The sequence below is a fragment of the Narcine bancroftii genome, chromosome 2, assembly GCF_036971445.1.
Source record: "Narcine bancroftii isolate sNarBan1 chromosome 2, sNarBan1.hap1, whole genome shotgun sequence".
NCBI classification, from domain to species: domain Eukaryota; kingdom Metazoa; phylum Chordata; class Chondrichthyes; order Torpediniformes; family Narcinidae; genus Narcine; species Narcine bancroftii.
The window spans coordinates 365,130,100-365,151,589 of NC_091470.1; the positions used below are offsets into that span (position 1 = coordinate 365,130,100).

At 40.9% G+C, this 21,490-nt stretch overlaps 1 protein-coding gene and 1 long non-coding RNA gene across 15 annotated transcripts in view; one reads left to right on the forward strand and one right to left on the reverse strand.

Annotated features, from left to right (window-relative positions):
* LOC138755825 (intermembrane lipid transfer protein VPS13B-like) overlaps nt 1-21,490 on the reverse strand; it is a 1,263,706-nt gene that overhangs the window by 704,644 nt on the left and 537,572 nt on the right. The gene's annotated exons all lie outside the window — the stretch shown is intronic.
* Nucleotides 1,919-19,077, forward strand: LOC138752832 (uncharacterized). Its single transcript, XR_011350984.1, has 5 exons — nt 1,919-2,132; nt 6,571-6,648; nt 14,439-14,489; nt 17,115-17,221; nt 18,746-19,077. It is a non-coding gene; the product is annotated as an uncharacterized lncRNA (long non-coding RNA).

The following is a 21,490-nucleotide window of genomic DNA, read 5'->3' on the forward strand; positions in this document are numbered from 1 at the left end:
AGAGGTGACTTACTAGATAGACAAGATTATAAAGGGCTGAGATAAGGTAGATAGCCACCACCTTTTTTTCCTGGGGCAAACAATAGCAAACACCAGGGCACTTTGGTTTAAGGTGAATGGAGGAAAGTTTAGGAGAGATGTCAGAGATAAGCTTTTTACTCAAAGAGTGGTGGGTGCCTGGAATGCATTGCTGGGACTGGTACAATAGGGTCATTCAAGAGACTTGGGCATGTGGATGCAAGAAAAATGATGGGTGTCAGGTAGGAAAAAATTAGATTGTGGTGGAGTAGATTTACTTTGGTCGCCACAATCTATGCTGTTATATTGTAACAGGACCAGCAGAACGGGCAAAAATATGTGGCTGGCATCTCTGTTATAGCTTCTTAGTGTATTTCATCTCTGTTGTTCCTCTTCTTTCATTGTGAACAAGTGGAATATACATTTTTGGAGAGGAACTCCAGAAATCATCTTGGGTATTGTGTTCATTTCTGGTCACCAAACTGTAGGAAGGCTGTAGCTGTCCTGGAGGGGGTGCAGGGGAGTTTCATCAGGACCAGGATGTTGGCCCTCGTTGGAATACCTATGAGGAGGATTGGATCGGCTGGGATTTATTTTTGAAGTGATCGATGCTGAGGCGGTGATCTAACACAGGTATATAACTTTATGAGAAGCACAGACAGGGGTGGATAATTGCAATCGTTTTCCTGTTGTCGAGGCATCAAAAACAAGAGAGCTCAGGTTTAAGATGAGAGGAAGGAATATTAACAGGGATGTGAGGGGAAAGATTTTTTTGCACAGAGAGGTTGATATCTGGAACTCGCCACAGAGATGGTGGAGTTATATACAACTACTGCATTTAAGGGACAGTTCCACAGGCACTGGAATGGATAAAGTAGAGAAGTATATTGATATAATATGAGGAAATGGGATTCAAGCAGATATGCATAAAGACCGGTATGGTGAGAGTAGGGGGGCATGGCTAGTGTCGTGGTAAGTGCACCAGTATTACAGTGCCAAACCGGGTTTGAATCCAGCGCTGTCTGGAAGGAGTTTATATGTTCTCCCCATGTCTGTGTGGATTTTCTCCAAGTGCTCCAGTTTCCTCTAAAAATGTAAGGGTTTTGTCGATGAATTGGGCAGCATGAGTTTGTGGGCCAGAAGGGCCTGTTATCGTACAATATGTTGACATTTTTAATTTAAAAAAAAATTACATCAGCATGAATTCAGTGGATCAAAGGGCCAGTTTCACTGCTCTGCAACTCTACAGCATCAACAGTTTGCCATCAGTGAGGTTTTCCACATTCTTCTAAAAAAACACTTGCTCTTCAATCACCAAACAAGTAAAAACGCAGAAATCCTAGAGAAACTCAGCCGGTCTCGCAGCATCCATAGAGGGTAAATGCATATAATCGACGTTTCAGGTCTGAGCCCCTCTCCAAGGCCTTCTTCATCAGACAAGCAGCAACTTCTGATCATACTGAAGTCTCAGAAACCACGTCAGTTACATCGATGTGCATTATCGCAGCTCACCCTCCGTACGCTGCTCAAGAATTGATCCTACCTTCTGTTGCAGCCAAAACGCCCATTTGTCAGAACTGTGTGTAAACCTTTCTTTACATGCAGAATACGAATGAGATATCTTCGAGGCACACAAGGACAACTCAGCATCCAACAACTGATCCACCCAGGTTCCACAAGAAGCAATGCTTTACTCCACTGTCCTTGGAGAAGCATCGTCCACAAAGGCTATGCTTTCGCAAAATAGTTCTCCTTTACGTTTGTGAAATCCCAAAGTTTAAAACCTCAAGTAAACTCTCAAACACATGCCTGTAATGATCTCACAATGGAAGTTGTCACTCTCGCACTTGGTTTCCGTAGGGAAGAATATTCACCAGTGTGAGATCACCAGATTCAAGGATAGTTTCTTTCCCCACTGCTCTCAGACTCCCGAATGAGCTCACATGAGTAAAATTACACTGCTTTGCTTTGTACCAACTGATCTCTCTCTGTACTTCTGCCCTTGTGTACTTGCTGTACGGCATATGAGATGTCTAGCTGCACAACTTGCAAAACAAACTTTATCACTGCACCTTGGTGCATGTGACAGTAAACTTGAACATGATTTTTCAAGGGTAAGTCAAATTGAATTGTTTGCTCTCATGTGTACCGTGACATCGTGGCAAGCTTATTTTGGTGTGCCATGTGGACAGCTCACAAAAAGTCACCACACACCAGCGACATTTTTGGATTACCAAAAAAAGTGTGCATAAAACAGGAACAATATTCATCATAACAATGGTAGCATTTAACTTTAACAGGACAGGTAAATCAAATTTAAAATTTGAATTTAAAAAAAAGCAGCTTCCCAATGGAAATCCAGCAAAGCCCAGAACTATCCCATCTCTGGTCCTGACCCTCTCTTCTTGTCATCAGGCTCCACACAGGATCTTATACTTTGATGTTCAATGGTACAGAACAGACACAAATGAATGGACTTCATCTCCACAAGAGCAGATTTCATCTCCATCAGCCCATGGAACAGTTAAAGGAATCTCCAAAGTAGAAGCATTCACACGGTGCCTGATCTTCCTGGCAACTTTATGGTAGAAACACCAAACTGAGACCTTCAAGGCAGGATATCCCTCCTGCAGAAAATGTGCTCCATCAGCTCTTCAAGATCATTATTAGTCTTTCTTTGGCTTGGCTTCGCGGACAAAGATTTATGGAGGGGTAAATGTCCACGTCAGCTGCAGGCTCGTTTGTGGCTGACAAGTCCGATGCTGGACAGGCAGACATGGTTGCAGCGGTTGCAAGGGAAAATTGGTTGGTTGGGGTTGGGTGCTGGGTTTTTCCTCCTTTGTCTTTGGTCAGTGAGGTGGGCTCCGCAGTCTTCTTCAAAGGAGGTTGCTGCCCGCCGAACTGTGAGGCGCCAAGATGCACGGTTTGAGGTGATATCAGCCCACTGGCAGTGGTCAATGTGGCAGGCACCAAGAGATTTCTTTAGGCAGTCCTTGTACCTCTTCTTTGGTGCACCTCTGTCACGGTGGCCAGTGGAGAGCTCGCCATATAACACGATCTTGGGAAAGCGATGGTCCTCCATTCTGGAGACATGACCTACCCAGCGCAGTAGGATCTTCAGCAGCGTGGATTCGATGCTGTCGGCCTCTGCCATCTCGAGTACTTTGATGTTGGAGATGAAGTCGCTCCAATGAATGTTGAGGATGGAGCGTAGACAATGCTGGTGGAAGCGTTCTAGGAGCTGTAGGTGATGCCGGTAGAGGACCCATGATTCGGAGCCGAACAGGAGTGTGGGTATGACAACGGCTCTGTATACGCTAATCTTTGTGAGGTTTTTCAGTTGGTTGTTTTTCCAGACTCTTTTGTGTAGTCTTCCAAAGGCGCTCTTTCCCTTGGCGAGTCTGTTGTCTATCTCGTTGTTTTTAGTAAACCAAGGATATACACCCTCAACTTCCATTGGTACAGCCCCAGCCCTGAAGCTCTCAGGGCTGCCAGCAAAGTTGTGCACAATTGTCTTGAAGGTCTGGTTCTGGCCATAAAAGGCACAATGGTGAGCTCACAAGTGAACACTTATGGCACTGTGCCTATATTTGAGAGAAATAGACCATTTTTGTCCTCATAATGCTCACAGTTTTGGAAACAACAAAAAGTTGCTGACAAAGTTTGCAGACTTTTTAAAGAAGCAGTAGGGAGGGATATATGTTGCAAAATTTTAATGCCAAGTAAAGAACATACCAACTTTATAAAAACGTACCATCGAACAATATGGCGCAGGAACAGATCTATAACCTTCCACTCCCTGCCTGTTCATATTCCTAAATGCAACTACCATATCCACTTCTAACACCTCCCCTGGCAGTGCATTCCAGGACCCACCACTCTTGTGTAAATAAAAACTTGCGTCGCAAATCTCTTTTAAACTTTCAACAACTCACCTTAAACCTATGCCCTCTTGTGCACCACATTTCTACCCTGGGGGTAAAAAGACTCGATCTGGGTCGCTATGACTCCTCATAACTTGATCTAAGTCAATCTGGTCTCCCCTCAATCTCCGAGGCTTCTGGGAAAACGATCTCCCCTCAATCTCCGAGGCTTCTGGGAAAACAATCTCCCCTCAATCTCCGAGGCTTCTGGGAAAACAATCTCCCCTCAATCTCCGAGGCTTCTGGGAAAACGATCTCCCCTCAATCTCCGAGGCTTCTGGGAAAACAATCTCCCCTCAATCTCTGAGGCTTCTGGGAAAACGATCTCCCCTCAATCTCTGAGGCTTCTGGGAAAACAATCTCCCCTCAATCTCTGAGGCTTCTGGGAAAACAATCTCCCCTCAATCTCTGAGGCTTCTGGGAAAACGATCTCCCCTCAATCTCTGAGGCTTCTGGGAAAACGATCTCCCCTCAATCTCTGAGGCTTCTGGGAAAACGATCTCCCCTCAATCTCTGAGGCTTCTGGGAAAACGATCTCCCCTCAATCTCTGAGGCTTCTGGGAAAACGATCTCCCCTCAATCTCTGAGGCTTCTGGGAAAACGATCTCCCCTCAATCTCCGAGGCTTCTGGGAAAACGATCTCCCCTCAATCTCTGAGGCTTCTGGGAAAACAATCTCCCCTCAATCTCTGAGGCTTCTGGGAAAACAATCTCCCCTCAATCTCCGAGGCTTCTGGGAAAACAATCTCCCCTCAATCTCTGAGGCTTCTGGGAAAACAATCTCCCCTCAATCTCCGAGGCTTCTGGGAAAACAATCTCCCCTCAATCTCTGAGGCTTCTGGGAAAACAATCTCCCCTCAATCTCTGAGGCTTCTGGGAAAACAATCTCCCCTCAATCTCTGAGGCTTCTGGGAAAACAATCTCCCCTCAATCTGAGGCTTCTGGGAAGACAATCTCCCCTCAATCTCTGAGGCTTCTGGGAAAACAATCTCCCCTCAATCTCTGAGGCTTCTGGGAAAACAATCTCCCCTCAATCTCCGAGGCTTCTGGGAAAACAATCTCCCCTCAATCTCTGAGGCTTCTGGGAAAACAATCTCCCCTCAATCTCTGAGGCTTCTGGGAAAACAATCTCCCCTCAATCTCTGAGGCTTCTGGGAAAACAATCTCCCCTCAATCTCTGAGGCTTCTGGGAAAACAATCTCCCCTCAATCTCTGAGGCTTCTGGGAAAACAATCTCCCCTCAATCTCTGAGGCTTCTGGGAAAACAATCTCCCCTCAATCTCTGAGGCTTCTGGGAAAACGATCTCCCCTCAATCTCTGAGTCTTCTGGGAAAACGATCTCCCCTCAATCTCTGAGGCTTCTGGGAAAACGATCTCCCCTCAATCTCTGAGGCTTCTGGGAAAACGATCTCCCCTCAATCTCTGAGGCTTCTGGGAAAACGATCTCCCCTCAATCTCCGAGGCTTCTGGGAAAACGATCTCCCCTCAATCTCTGAGGCTTCTGGGAAAACGATCTCCCCTCAATCTCTGAGGCTTCTGGGAAAACGATCTCCCCTCAATCTCTGAGGCTTCTGGGAAAACAATCTCCCCTCAATCTCTGAGGCTTCTGGGAAAACAATCTCCCCTCAATCTCTGAGGCTTCTGGGAAAACGATCTCCCCTCAATCTCTGAGGCTTCTGGGAAAACGATCTCCCCTCAATCTCTGAGGCTTCTGGGAAAACGATCTCCCCTCAATCTCTGAGGCTTCTGGGAAAACGATCTCCCCTCAATCTCCGAGGCTTCTGGGAAAACGATCTCCCCTCAATCTCTGAGGCTTCTGGGAAAACAATCTCCCCTCAATCTCCAAGGCTTCACGGAAAACAATCTCCCCGCAATCTCCAAGGCTTCAGGGAAAACAATCTAAGACAGTTCAATCTTTCCTCACATCCTAGTAAACCTCTTCTGCACCTTCACCTTCATGCGATATGACTAGAACTGCACACAATACTCCAAATGTGGCCCAACGAAGCTTTATACAGCTACCACATAAAATCCCAATGGTGATATTTAATGCCCTAAACAATGAAGGCAAGCAGGCCAGACACCTTCTTCGCAACTCTGCACTTTCTGGAAGCTATGAACAAGTGCCTCAAAATCTTTCTGTACATTCATCTATCACTTCAAAATCTTTCAATAGACACAGGGATAAAAATGATGATTTGCATGTTTCTGGATTGAGGAGCTCATATGAAACCTTGCAACACAAGGATAAGTGGCGTCATAAATGTCAGGCATTACATCTTGCAGAACACATGCTAACAGACATTTCTTAACAGCTAAATGTCAAAGTGTATTTAAGAGATTTAGTTGCACAAGCACCAAGCTGTAAATAGAAATATGAAGAATATGAAATATGGGTTTGCGACCTTGATCAGATTGTCTACTCTCAGTGTTATTTTTGGCTCATATAAAAATGCATTTACATTCAAAAGCTTTTTTTTTCTTGTCCCAATCTGAAAATGTTACATTTTATTCTTTTCAATTCACAATAATTTTTTTAAATTGCAATCATAATAAAACTGAGGAAACATGGGGAAAATTAATAAATTCGTGATTATAAATTGTCAATTCACAATTGTGTTAATTTGCAGGGCATTGAAAAGGAATAATCTGAGGAGCTCGGATACCCTTAATGGGTTGAAAGATCTCCTTTCGCACACTGATGAAAGGTAATCGTTCACTTCCAGAACATTGATAATGGACTCAATGCTCAACTAATTGGATTTGAAAAAGGTTTACTAATTCTATGGTTGGCTACTTAATTCCTATTCTAATTGAGCTCAGCATCCATCTCTTGTGATCATGAGGACCAGATTATTAGGTTTACCAACCAATCGTAGATGCAGACTGGTCAACACTAAGCCTGATGCTCCAGAGTCATTACAATGAGCCATCAATATGACACAGCTGTCAGGTAAACACAGGACCGAGGTGCCTGGAATACATGGCCAGAGGTGGTGATGGAGGTAAAAATGGGGCATTTAAAAGCCTCTTCCACAGGCACACAAGATGCATGAAAAATAAAGGGTGTGAGGTCGAGAAAGTGTAATTTGTTGAGTAGGTTTATATTGGGTCAGCACAACATCAAGGGCCAAGTGGCTTGTACTGTGCTGTAGTGAAGTGAAGGATTTACTTACCATCTGTCAACCAACAATATTTGAACAGAATTTTTTGTTTGTGGTCCAGTGCTATTGTGATTAAGATACTCAATTAGATTCTGGAAGCTGACACTATTAATTCAGAGATGGGAGTTCAAAGGAAATGCTGGAATCTGCATCAAAAGAGAATCTACTGGAGGAAAGCTGGCTGAGTAAACATCAGTGGGGAAAAAAGAATTGTCAGCGTTCCTAATCAGAATCCTTCATCCAAATCAAATCTCACAAGGGAGCTGGGAAATTTAAATTCAAACTGTGATAACACTCCTATCAGTAATATCAACCAGAAAAATCATTACCAAACTTCTGTCATCCCTTCCCAAGATCCACTGGAATGCAGCTTGACAATAAATATTAGTCTAACCAGCCATACTCACACCCCACAAATGAATAAGCGGTGCAAAGTGAAGGGAGGAAAGTTTAGGGGTAAGTTTTTTTTTTACACAGAGAGTTCTGGGCGCCTTGCTAAGGGTGGTGGTAGAGATTGGAACAATAGGGACATTTCAGAGACTCTGAGGCATGCAGATGAAAGAAAAATAAAGGGTTATGAGGTAGGGAGGGTAATTTTTTTTAAATTAAGTATATACAGTATGCATTGACACATCGTGGGTGAAAGGCCTGTACTGTGCTATAATGTTCAATGTTTTTTTTCCAATATTTCTTTTTTTTTTTCAAAAATATACATCATGAAATCTTCAATATCATATTATATTAAACTTTTTCTTAAAAACAATAAACAAAAGCAAAATAGTCCCTCCCTCCCTCCCCCTTTCCATCCATACAGATCCGCACACTGTCAGAGCTTACATAGATTTTAAATAGATAGAATACATTTGGGAAAATCGTGTTTGGGATATGGATAACAGTAACATTTATAGCCCTTTTTTTTAAAAAAAAACTATATTCAGGCCCCTATATGGTCCAGGTATGGCTGCCAGATCTTTACAAAAGTGTCATATTTATTCTTTAAAATATGGGGTTCTTTTCCCCATCGGTATACAGCTGTTCATTTCCGCAGTGAATATTCTGTGCTCTAATACATATGTAGAACTGCACAAGTTAGATGATTTCTTATGCTACAAAAATGACCACACTTCAAAGGCACTTCATTGGCTGCAAAGTGCTTCAAGTCAACAAGGTAGGAAAAGTCAAGTTTATTGTCATCTGATTGGGCAAGTACAACCTGACGGAACAGCGTTCTCCGGTCCTCGGTGCAAAACATGCAGACACACAACCAGACATAACACACATACAGACCACAATACATATGCAGGACAAGTATTCCTACATACAAATAAATAAATAGTTTAATATATAGTCACATCTCGGAGGGTCAGTGTGAGCAGTTCCTTTGGTCGTTCAGCATTCTCTACTGCCCATGGGGAAAAGCTGTTTTTCACCCTGGGGGTGCTGGCTCTGATCCTCCTGGACCTCTTTCCTGACAGGAGCAGATGAAAAATGCTGTGGGTGGGCTCCTCAATGATTTTGCGCGCCCTTTTCAGACATGAGGTCAACATGCACAGGAATGACAGCAATCCTGAAGTACAGCGGCCACAAAACCTTAACTCATCTAATGACTGGATAACAAAAAAGGTTCAAAATTCAAACAAACGAAACCAAAAATAAGCATTTTGTGCAAAACAAATTCAACAAAATGCTTCAGTAATTTTTTTAAATATTAAATATGATCAAATTTCATCATTTGTTTTAATTAATTTTGCTTTTCCTTCACAGAAGAAACTGAAACAAAGAGCAAATCTGGAACATTGGAAGGCCAATGCTCAAGTCTGATTCATTTTTTTTGGAGATACAGCAAGCACAGTAACTGGACCTTCCAGCCCATGAGCCCATGCTACCTGTACACCAATTAACCTGCGTCTTGCAGGGTATGAGGAAACCAGAGCAGCTGAAGGAAACCCTCGCAGTCAATGGGAGGATGCACAAACTCCACACAAACAGCACTGATTTGAACCCAGGTCACGGGTGATGTAATAGCATTGCGCTAACTGCTACACTAGATTAATCTGCAACCTGATTCTAACACCCAATTTTACCTCACGTCCCTTAATTACAGTAGAAGTATGGGGCATTATTGGGGGATAATTTTGAAAAGAACAAAACGGATCAAGTAATACACTATTCCTGGCTTCCAAATTAAAATCCAAAGAGAGTTAATTCACCAATAGGGTAGCACTGCTCAAAGCAGAAGTTACTTTCTCATAACCTTGTCAGGGGCTCCCCAAATGGTAATTGATTATTTTTTGTGGCTGGAATATCACTACTGAATTTTTCTACAAAACCACAGTAAATATTATTGTCGTCATTCATAAATCCAAAGTGCAATCCTAGTTTGCTGAAATTCTCTACTAAGTCGCACACTATGGAGCACTTGATGGACATGCAACATAAGGAATGTTTGCGCAGGTAACCTTTGACCATGTCAATATGACATGATTGTGGTTGGGCCCATTTCTGAGCTATACAATTCGATGACTGTACCCCTGACCCTATCCAACCTTGTCTTAAATATACTTACTGAATGAAGCATAATTTTGGAAAGGAGAGCACGATAGTTGCAAATCTGTTACAGTGCCAACGACCTCAGTTGGAATCCAGCGTTCTATGTAAGGAGTTTGTATGTTCTCCACATGTCTCCGTGGGTTTCCTTAAGTTTCCTTCCACCCTTCAAAATGTACGGGAGTTGTAGGACAATTTGTTTTAGAGTTGAAGGACAATTGGGTGACACGGGCTCACCTGTTACCGTGCTGGATGTCAAAATTTAATTTAAATGCAATTAAAACCAATAAAATTCAATATTCTAAGTAGTTTCTTCAAGGCGGATTGATTTGATGGTGAATTGACATTTTTTTTTCCTGCATCCTTTCAACAAATCGAAGTTATGGGCCAGAAGGGCTTGTTACTGGGCTGCATCTCTAAATTCTAAATTTAAATTTAAAAAGACGTGGCACGGTTCGTGCAGTGGTTAGCACAACACGATTCCAGTGCCAGCGACCCAGGTTCAAATCCACCACTGTCTGTGAGGAGTTTGCCCTTTCCCCCCCCCCCCCTTTGACTGCGTGGTTTTCCGCCGGGTGCTCTGGTTTCTTCCTATGTTCCAAAACTACACAAATTAGTAGGTTAACTGGTCACACAGGTGTCCTTGGGATGCACTGGCTTGTGGGCCAGAAGAGCCTGTATCTTTCAATGGAGAACGAAATACGTTTTGGAAAATTAATTTTAGGGGCGGTGAAGAAAATGGAAGGTTTCATTAGGCGGCATGGTTAGCGCAACACCGTTACAGCACTAGCGTCCCAGGCTTGATCCAATGTTTTTTGCTAGGCGTTTGTACTTTAAATTAAAATCCTACGATGTCCAGAAGCTCTTGGAACTTTAACCTGTTATGGAAAGTATGAGATATGTCTCCACATTGTGTACTTCTCAGCTGTTACAATTCTAATTTGAAATTTGCAGTTTGTTGAGCGGGTTTAGCATAGTCATTTGTGACAATCGATTCTACAAAACAACTGAAGAAGCACACAATTCGCTGACAAAAACCAGCAACCATGAAGGTGCTGATATGATGCTTCCTACATTCCTCCTCCTGATTAAATCAGTATCCCTACTGGTTACTTCAAAACGATCTATATCTTGAGAACACTAATTTGTTAAATAACTCAGGATCTAATTAAATTATAGAAGCAATCACACAGACAACTTTTTTTTATTGATCCTGACGTTCATCACACACAACAGCTTCTCCACCCAATGGCTGCACTGAGCAAATAAACAAATCCACATTGACAAATGCTATAAAGGAACGCTTAACACTCCCAGGGAAGCAGTCAACCCAATAGACTCCGGCCCAGTAGGGGGTAACAAGATCACTTTCCGTAAAGAGTCATCAAGTCTGTCAATCCTCCCACTCAGCACAGCAGGATAAAACAGCTCACAGACTCCAATGTGTGCCACTGCTTTCAGGAAAACATCCTCCCATCTCTGGTGCCCTGCCATTTAAGGGCCTTAGTTAGTGAAGAAGTTAGTGAAGAAGTCTTAAGGAGTTTTTTTTGACGTGGCCTTTAACGCAGGAAATGGAAGAAGTGAAAATTTGAACTCAAAACGAATGTGATAAGAAAGGTGTTAACACTGGAGATGATTGTAACCAATGAATTCTTCCAGCAGTCAAACTCATAAATCTGCAGTATATATAATCCAATCATGTGGTTACTGACAACTTTGAGCCTCTCTGTAGCCTGTTCTTTATCAAGCAGGTGACAGGTCCAGACCTTTGACATGATAATAAACTGGAATTAAAGTTGCCTGACTTTATCAGTGAGTGAGAACACCAAAAGATTACTAAAGCTGCTTTTTGCCCTGTTTTGTGGCGCTGCTCCTTCCCATTTAATGGGCCCTGTGCATTTTAAAGAGCTTTTTGGACACTGCTCTTGCTCAGTTTATTAATGCCAGTGAAACACCAGAGAAGCACACAGTATGAAGCACGTAACACTGAATGAATTCTGGACATGAAATCAAAATGGAATGACCACAAAGTGCAACAAAATGTGCTGGGCAACATATGGGAAACTGGACGAGAAGGGACAGAACCCACCTGCACTACTTTCCTTTTGAATGGAAAAAAGATAAAATAATTGAGGAGTGTAGAAAACATTTTGTTCTTCATCGCTGAGATGTCCAGCAGACACCAGCAAGACCAGGTCCAAAGTAAATGCGCACCTCACAATTTCCATTTTATTCACAGGCTACATTCCAAATTCAATTGAGAAGTGGGAGATAAGAAAAAGAGGGGGGGGGGGGGGGCGCAATTCTGTCGTGCGCACCGATCTTTTGGTGGTCCTGCAGTACCATAAGCTGTTTTAATGTTCCAATCATCATGAACCCTTTGGACTCCATGCCCCCGTTTTCTAGGACTGGTTTTATACCCAACCACCAACTGGTTCGGACAGGTGTCTGCACTGTGGTTTACCCATGTACCCAGTCCAGAGTATACAGTATATTATAAAAGGTTAAAAATGGCCAGAGTCCAAAGGGTTAAATTTCACTGTCAAGTATTGATTTTGCTCCAAGATTTTACTGTTACTAAAGAGATAAAGAACTTAAACTCTTATCCTCACCATCCGCTTTCATTGGGCAATTATAACCACAGTCAGTTCTCATTACTTCCAAATTTCAATTACTGCTGAGGTTACATATTATGAAAGCGGATGTGGATACAGAAGCAGGCAATCATAGAAATGGACCACCAATCTAGGACTTAATCTCAAACAAGTTCATCATTAACGACAATAGAAAATTCAATAAATCTGCTCATTTGTCAGCCACATAAGACATGATTGAGTAAGGATGGGTCCTTTAATATATTGGCTGCTTTTCCAAGGCAGCGGGAAGTGTAGACAGGATCAATGGAAGGGAGACAGGTTTGCATGTTGGTCTGAGTGGTCGGTGTTCATAACTATCTGCGATGCCTTGCGGGCTTGGGCAGGGCATCTTCCGTTCCAAGCTGTGATGCATCAGGACAGGAGACCTTCTACAAACATTGGGAAGAGACATTGGAGATAATCCAAATTCCCTTCACCTTCTCAGGAAGTAGAGGCATTTGGTGTACTCTTGGTCAGGCAGCAAGAAAAACATCAAGGTGCAAAATTATGAATAAAGCATTTTTCTTGAAAGTAATACAGCACCGATAGCCGGAATGCGCCTGAGATTGTTTAAGCAGGCTCAGGACTGGTCAGTACTTGGAGAGGAGACCCCCTAGGAACATCAAGTGCTGTAGGTTTCCATGAGGGGCGCTGGAGACCAAAGTTATGTTACATTCAAAATGTAGCATTGCATGACAATTATTTGCCCTGTCTGCTTGTGATTGAGTTAGTACAGTGGTAGCAAAGCCCATGCCATTAACCAGAGTGGAGTGGGTGGCATGGTTAGCACAGGGGTGGTGCAGTTAGCACAGGGGTGGCGCAGTTAGCACAGGGGTGGCGCAGTTAGCACAGGGGTGGCGCAGTTAGTGTAGCAGGCAGCGCAACACTATTATAGCGCCAGTGACCCGGGATCAAATCCAGCACTTTCTTTCAGGAATTTGTACACTCTCCCCGTGTCTGTGTGGGTTTCCTCCGGGTGCTCCAGTTTCCTCCCATCCTGCAAAATGTACGGGGGTTGTTGGTTAATTGGGTATTTGGGTGGTACGGGCTCATGGGCCAGAAAGGCCTGCAATGGTGCTGCATATCTACATTTAAAATTTAAATCCCACTGGGGCAGCTGGGGAATTTAAATTTAAGTTAATAAGATAAACTTGGAATAAAAAAACTATCAATAGTAGACACAAAACTACCTGAATTTATCACAAAAACTCATCGGGTGCCCTGTTGCGTTTCAGGGAAGGAACAGTACCATCCTTACCAGGTCTGGACTAAATGAAACTGCATGCTTAACAACATGTTTGACTCCAATTCTACAGGGTGGAGGGTGCAAATTAGAGATGACGGGGTTGCTGTCAAAACAAAAAATGCCCACTGAAGTTGGTTCGTTTCATTGGAACACAGTTAAGAGTTGGTCTCTTTACACCTAGTCGACATATGGTGTGGATTAAACATCCTAGCTGGGAGGTTTGAAGCAATGCAGTGATATCTCCACTACAAATCAACAGCTCCTAAGGCAAATGACCCAATAAGCAGTTAAAGGCATGCTGATAATGACAAGCATTATTGAACTGTCTGGATGCCCAATATTTCATTGCTGGTTTCAAGCACCTGGAGCTGGCTCAACTTGCTCAGTACCTGTGACCTTGTCTCTGTCAAAGTGTAAAAGAGCACAATGGGAATGCAAGAAGGAATTTCAGATGGATTAGAATCTTAATAAAGGCTAACAACATTCATGGCCAAAAGCATAGACTGACAAAGCACCTGACAACTACTTCAGATTTCCATCACTGTTTCTGAATATGTAAAGTCTTTCCTGAAAAATAAGGACTAATTTACAAAACAAACAAATCTTTTCAATTTTAATATTTGTCACAGATATCCAACCCCCCCCCCCCCCCCCTTGCCCGCAACCAAAGGTCCATTACATGCAATAACATTTAATCTGATTAACTCATCCACTTTGTATTAACAACACAATGCTGGAGAAACCCAGCCGGTCAAACAGCGTCCTTTATATAGCAAAGATAAAGATACATAAGCAATGTTTCGCACTTCACCAAGGTATAAGGCGTCTGGAAGATTTTCGTGTTTTACTTCATCCACTTTGCAGGTTATTCTTATCCTGAACAAAAACATTCTTTCTGATTGCAGGGCTCTGGATCATCGCTCTGTCACACTTTGGATTTGTGCAACTTTTTAATGGTCAGTGGAAAAAATGTTGTACAGAAAATGTTATAGAATGTGCAGTTTCTGAACATGCTACAACCTACAGAACAATATACAAAAGTGTTGGAGAAACGCAGCAAGTCATGCAGCTTCTCTTGGAAGTAAAAGGTCATCGACGTTTCAGGCCTGAGTCCTTAACCGAGGTATGTGTCAAATGCAGGCAGGTACCTACCTTGACGATGTGCTCAGGCCTGAAACCCTGGTTACGTTCCTATAGATGCTGAGTAACTTCCTATAGGTGGCTGGCATAGTGAGCATTGCGCTTAACACAATGCTGTTCCAGTGCTAACGACCCGGGTTCAAATCCCACACTGTTTGTAGTGAGTTTCTTCTTTTTCTTATTGCTGCGTGAGTTACCTCCGGATGCTCTCGTATCCTCCCACCATTCAGGTTACAGGTCAATTGGGTATAATTAGGCAGCGTGGGCCGAAGTGGCCTGTTACCATGCAGTATGTCAAAATCTAACTTGTTGAGTTTCTCCAGCAATTTGTGTATTGAATCTGTAGCCCTTTCTGTTTCATTCCATACAACCTACAGAGTTGTAATTCCTTAATAATGCTCAGTTTACACCAATGCAAGCTATTTTGAATAGTTGAATTGCTTTCTTCAGGAATATCCATCGAATTCTGTCTGGGTCCTTGTTTCTGGCCTTCCAAAGTTAATCAGTTTGAGATATGCAGTATCCATTGCAACAGGCTTGAACTCTCAACCCACAGAAACATGAATCTCAGATTCCAGTTTCAAATGTCATTTACACTCCTTTGCTTTCATTACTCATGGAGTGCATTCATACTGAAATTTTGGAGTTGAGGTGAAGACATTCGGAATGAACCCAAATCAACATTACACTGAGAATCCTCTGTGAAAGGGGAGAATTTGTGCTCAGTAAAAGCACGGCATTAATTTAAATGTTTACAGTTTTTTTTTGCCTTGATTTAGTAGCTAAAGTTTCAGGCAGAAATCCAAAAAAAAGGTAAATTTCATTGTCACGATGAAAGGCCATTGGCTCATCTCAGGGCAAACGCAATATAGCAGGGGTCATGTGCAAATATTACGAAGCAGGAGGAACTCAGCTGGCCAGGTATCATCCATGGGTAGAAATGTTCAGTCAACGTTTCGGGTCAGAACCCTTGGTCAAACGTTTTGGGTCGTGACCTTTTTCTTGGGTCTCGATAAAGGGTCCTGACACACTGAGTTCCTCCAGCTGCTCTCTGCTTGCAGGCAGGAGCCGTGTCTACTCCACACCCAACCCAGAGAGGCAACAGTCTTGAAAACCCCAAAAACTGCAGATACGGGATCTTGAACAAACAATCACCTGTATCTTACTTTTTGTAAGTTTGGGTGATAATCAATCTCACAAAGATTGAGAGGAAAAAAACAGCAGGTTTTTTTCTTTTATTCCTACTTCTGATCTACAAATAAACTACTGTATTATTTCTTTCAATTCTTTCATCCTTTTGCAGTTTTATTCCTATTTTCTTCAGTTTAGTCTGTTGCAAATGTAATACGCCCTTCCTTTAAATCTTTAGCTGAATTAACTAGATTCCGTCTTCTTCATCCACATCAACTTCCCCTATATTCTCATGAAATCTGGCAAACTGCCTTCTTTAATTGCCCGATCCCACCCAAATACCCTAATACATTTCTTTCCTCATTCTTGCCTGTCTTGCAGGCAGGTTTCCAATGGACTCTGTTGTCCCTCTTAACACAGAACATGGTCCTTTACAGCCTTCCCACTGCTTTTAATTGCTGGCTACTGGGCCATAAAGACCTCATGTCTCCAGATTTGCAGCGTTGAACACCCACTCCTATCTGAAATGTCACAATTGCAAACTGTACCCATTACTCCACTACATTAACATTCCACACGCTAAAAGGACTTTGCCAGTTTTATGAGGGAGAAATCACAGCAAATATGATCATCAAATTGAATGGCTACTTTTCAATGCATACTCCAGAAAAAAACATCTGCAACAAGGATGCATGTGGCGTGGTTAATTGAATCTATGTCATATTTGACTTGGATTCAACAAGGTTTAAACTCAGCCAATCAAAAATGAATACAATGGATACAGATTAGTTAATGCAGGAGAAATGCAGCCAGAGATGAGAAAATTCAATCCAACAATGTTGACAAAACTATCATGCCCCGCATTGTTACAGATTAGGCAGACATTAAAGCAGATTTATTGTACTGAAGTTCACACATTGTTACAAAAATACTTCCCAATAAATCTCCCTCTGCAAGAATTTTACACAGTATTTGTTATCAATTGATGTGTTTACTGATAAGTGCGTAGCACATCAGAAACGTGAAGGAATAAATAATCAAACAGCCTTCAATCAAAAGCATAAGATTAATATTCAGAAAAGAATCTGACAAAGAACTGATATTTGCTCACAGCTATTTTGCAGTTTGTGACATGAAATCAGAGTGCTTTGCATGTAGAGTATTCTCTACAATGCTGTTAACATTTCATTTCTACGTGTATTGTCAAATATTAATCAACAAAGTGAACATTAATGATCAGAAAGCCAAAGAAAACTGCAGATTCTGGCAATCAGAACAGTATTGTGCTAATTCCCGCCATTCATTTGCAGGAAAACCCCTGATATCTGGCACCGATGCAGATTGGGAGATACCGAATAAGTGAATTTACCAGTTGCTTGACATTGCGTGTTGCATGGATTGACGAACTCACAGTGAGGTGTGTCAATTTTAAACTTCAGTGTTTTTTTTTTAAACTAATTATTTTCACCATTTTGTTTGCCGGCTGCTTGCATTCCAGATAACAGGGGTTTTATTGTATTATGAGATATTATTTGGCAAACTGCAAATGCCACAATATTCCGGTTGATTTGTTAACTTCTACAATTTATAACTTCAATAAAAGTGCTTACAGAATCCAAACAAAATTGTTTTATACAAAAGGAGGCGCGAGTCGAAGCTTCCTTCTTGGAAGTTTAATGTTTCACGATGCTATACTCAATGACGTCTCGAAAAAGGATAACATTGATGGAGAGGAAGGTGGATGAGAACTGAATTAGTGTAAATTCTTTCCAAGATTAAAGTGATTCCTCACTGTACACTGGAATAATCCCGTGAATATAACCCTGACTGGAGAAAAAGAGCAAGAAATTAGATGGAGTGCAGGGAATAAGAGCAAAGCAAAGCCTCATCTCAAAATAAGATCTGTGTATTACAAGAATAATATGGGGTACTGCTCCACTAAAGCTGAAACTGGTCTATAAGAGTGCACAACATTGTTTTTAATTAGAAAGAAATCCATCAGGTCCAAAGAGTTTCAAACAGTCAGGCTGCACACTCCATATCCAATAAGCAAACACTGACTATATATTGTTGTCAATTTAATTATCGTTTAAAGTTAATACATACCAAAGCTAAAATGAAACAACTTGCATTTTGAGAAGTTAGGGTTTGGGTGGGATCGGGCAATACACAAAAGTGCTGGAGAAACTCAACGGGACACACAGCATCTATAGGTAGCAAAGGGTAACCGATGTTTCAGGAAGGAGCCCTTCATCAAGGTATGAGCAAAAGGTCGGCAGGCGTCTGAATGAATAAAAAGTATCTTGATCAGAATATATTTTGAGAAATTTGTTTGGTCTAGAAATGAAGGTAATTGGAAAAAAGTTCAAACGAAAATGAAGAAATAAAATCTTGTGGAATTGTCCAAACTAACTTACAGATATCACAAAAACAAAACTTATACCTAAAGTCATAGCACTTGAAATACTGCCAGGGAGTTTAAAACTAAATAATTTCCCCTTCCGAGGAAACATTGTTTCTTCCTTCACAATATTCTATGCTCAAATAATGCCAACTACTATATTTACACAGAAATCCATGACATCCATCACATTATCTTTACAGCTGAGAAAATTTACTATTTCATGTCCTTACAATGCCAGTTAGCTCGAAATGAATTTTGACAGAAGAAAGGCTAAATTATGCAAGAGATTAACTGCATATATACTTGGTTTACGATTGCTGCAATAAGTTATAAAGCTATCACTTTCAACCAAACCAAATCACGTTGTTACAATTTAATCACCTAAAATTTTGCAGCTTATTAAAAATATTGATCACTGTACACTGAAATTGTCATAAAACAAGTCAACAATTTTCTTTTGTGGAAAACAATTGTGCAAAGGCCTGTGATTAGCATAACATTACGCGTTTCAAAGCTTTTCTTCTGCTTTGCTCTCAGGGAAAAGAATGTTACTGTCTTAACATGAGCCCGACAACACTTTTTGACAAAAGAGGTCAATCTAGATTGTTAATTGGCACTGAGAACATGACATTTCTTGGAAATTTTTGAAAGAGACCCAACCTCTTGGAGAAAGACAGAACAGCCTTTAAACCAGCACAAAGGCAAGCAGAGCTCCAGGGTTTCTGAAAGGTCAAGAACACTCAGAGAAGGGAAGAAGTGAGCTCTCCCTGACCCGAAGGAGACCTCTGAGATAAGAATGTGTACAGAGAGATTGTGGAGGGTGGGGGTAGAAGTGAAAACAACAGCAGTGGAGCCAGTAAATGGAACACACATTGGAATAAATACATCTTTGAATAAAATGGAATTAGAACAGTCTAAAAACCTTGTTTTCAGTGCACAAGGTAGTAATCTTACATTTTTAGCTTCACTTCCAGAATTTAATGTACAACTCTGTTGTTGTTTTAAAATGCTAAATACATGTCTTGCATGAATGCATTTTCTGGTCAAAAAGCTGCAGCTTCTAATTAATCATTTTTAATAATAAGTTGCTAATTTAACCAGATCATTAAATAAGTCAACTATCCACAGAAATATTACTAGAAAAACAATTAAAGAATTGTTGACATGACTTTTACAAGTTTTACTATCATGTGACTAGTTGGGATGAATCCCCAATGAAAAGATTGATTCAAACAGCAACACATCTACAGACTCAATGAATCAAGTTACAAGACAAATTGCTCAGAAGGCTCATTTGCACCGTTGTTCCCTGTTAATTTAATTACATCACAAGCAAAGAATGATAGAAAACAAATTGCTTAATATTCGTAGAACGCCCACCCCTGTTAACCTTCAATTTCACTATTTTTATGTCCAAGTGATTTTTGTTTAACTTCTTGAAACACTTTGCAATTCTATCCCCGAAAAGGCCATGGGAGCACATTTCTAAGTGCCATAAGCACAGAAAGCAGATGAAAGGTTGACCACTAAACACTCAGTTCAAGAGCTATTAATTCCCTCAGTAAACCCTTGGTATTCTCAAACCCAGAGGGCTACAGAAGCTGAGTCATTAAGCATATTCAAGACTGAAATATGGATTTCTAAAGAGGTGAAGAATCAAGCAAGAAGAGTATTGGCTCTAAAATTGTTCAAGCCAAGGACTAAATCTACCATGATCCCATTGAATGGGGAAGCATCCTGAGGAACCCATTTGACCTACTCCTGATCCAAGCTGTTCTCTTCCAACGAAATAGCTGCATTAAGGTCAGTGGGTCTGATGTGGAAACTGAGCAAAGGCCCAATAAAATTGACCTTCTGATGTTGAACAGTCTAGCAACAGGAAATCTTGGTGGCCTTATCATGCAATTTATATTTGGTTTGAAATTCGCACGCACAACTCCACCGCTTCTGGGCAGCAGAGTTAGTGTTGTGGTTCAGGCAATTTCTACCAATAGCGAATCTATCTGCCTTAAGCAATTTCATGTAATGTGACACAATTTTTATTACATAACAATTAATTGAATCTTGAATCGGTGTCCAATTCCTTATGTCCCATATTATGAGTTATTTTTAACCTCGATTAAAGATATTTTTCAAAGGCTAATTGTATTTTACAATTGTGACACATTAAATACAGAAGCATAAACAGATCGGTTTAGGTGAATAACAGAAGGCTAAAGTTCACTTGGATCTAATCCTCTCTTTCCTTAAGATGTGTATAACTTTATTCAATAAAATTCATCTTCTGGAAATAATGTATTCCAAAGGCATACAGATTTATTATGTGAGCATTTAAAAATGTGAAGTCCCATATTCTGCACTGATCTTTGGATGGACAATTAAGATTTTTATGGGGCAATAATAGGTGAGGTTTGACAGAGGATGATCTTTAGACTTGCTTACACAGGAGTCTTTGTAGATATAAATCTGATTTTATTTCTCAATGTATAGTGTAAACATACAAAATTACATCACGATTGTATAAATCCAGAATAAAATAATCTTTGCCCCATATTTGATTGCATTCAACAATTTTTTCTGTTAAGCACAATTTCTTTGAAATCACATGATTGTAATTCAAGAATATTTATGAAGGACTAATTACATCCACCATAAATCAATATAAATTAAAATGTTGGCTGTTAAAGGAGCAATGCAAAAAGATGATGCTTTGAGGTTCCATCATGCAAAATTAAACCAACCTTAACTGCCATCCCAATTTAGTATGTGACTCAGGAACAAACAGTCAACAGAGGGGGATCAGAGCTGAATGTATCTCTATATACACTCAATATTTATTGGCGTGCATTTCCAGCTGATCCAATTAACCAATAGTTGGACCAGAAAATCTTTTATCTTCCCAATCTCAGTACCCTGAAGCTAAGTGATACCTTTCTATCTCATCTTAATGTAACACCGAAAATAAAGTGAACTTTGAAATGAAAAATGTAATCTTGTTAAAACATGTGTGGAGAGAAAATGACAAACATTTAGTTTCAATTATCATTTCTAATTAAGGTGATGGAGAAATTTCTCAAGCTTACTTTAAAAACAAATCATATACTATATGTGAATTGTTCAATCTGTAATTAAATAACTTAGCAAAAGAAACAGGACAAAATCTTACTATCAATAAAACTATATTTAAACTTGTTTTCTCAATTGGTTTCAAGGATAAGGACACTAAACCGACAATTAATGACCTTCTCCAGTTGCTGGCCCTGTGGTAATTTACTGCCGCAC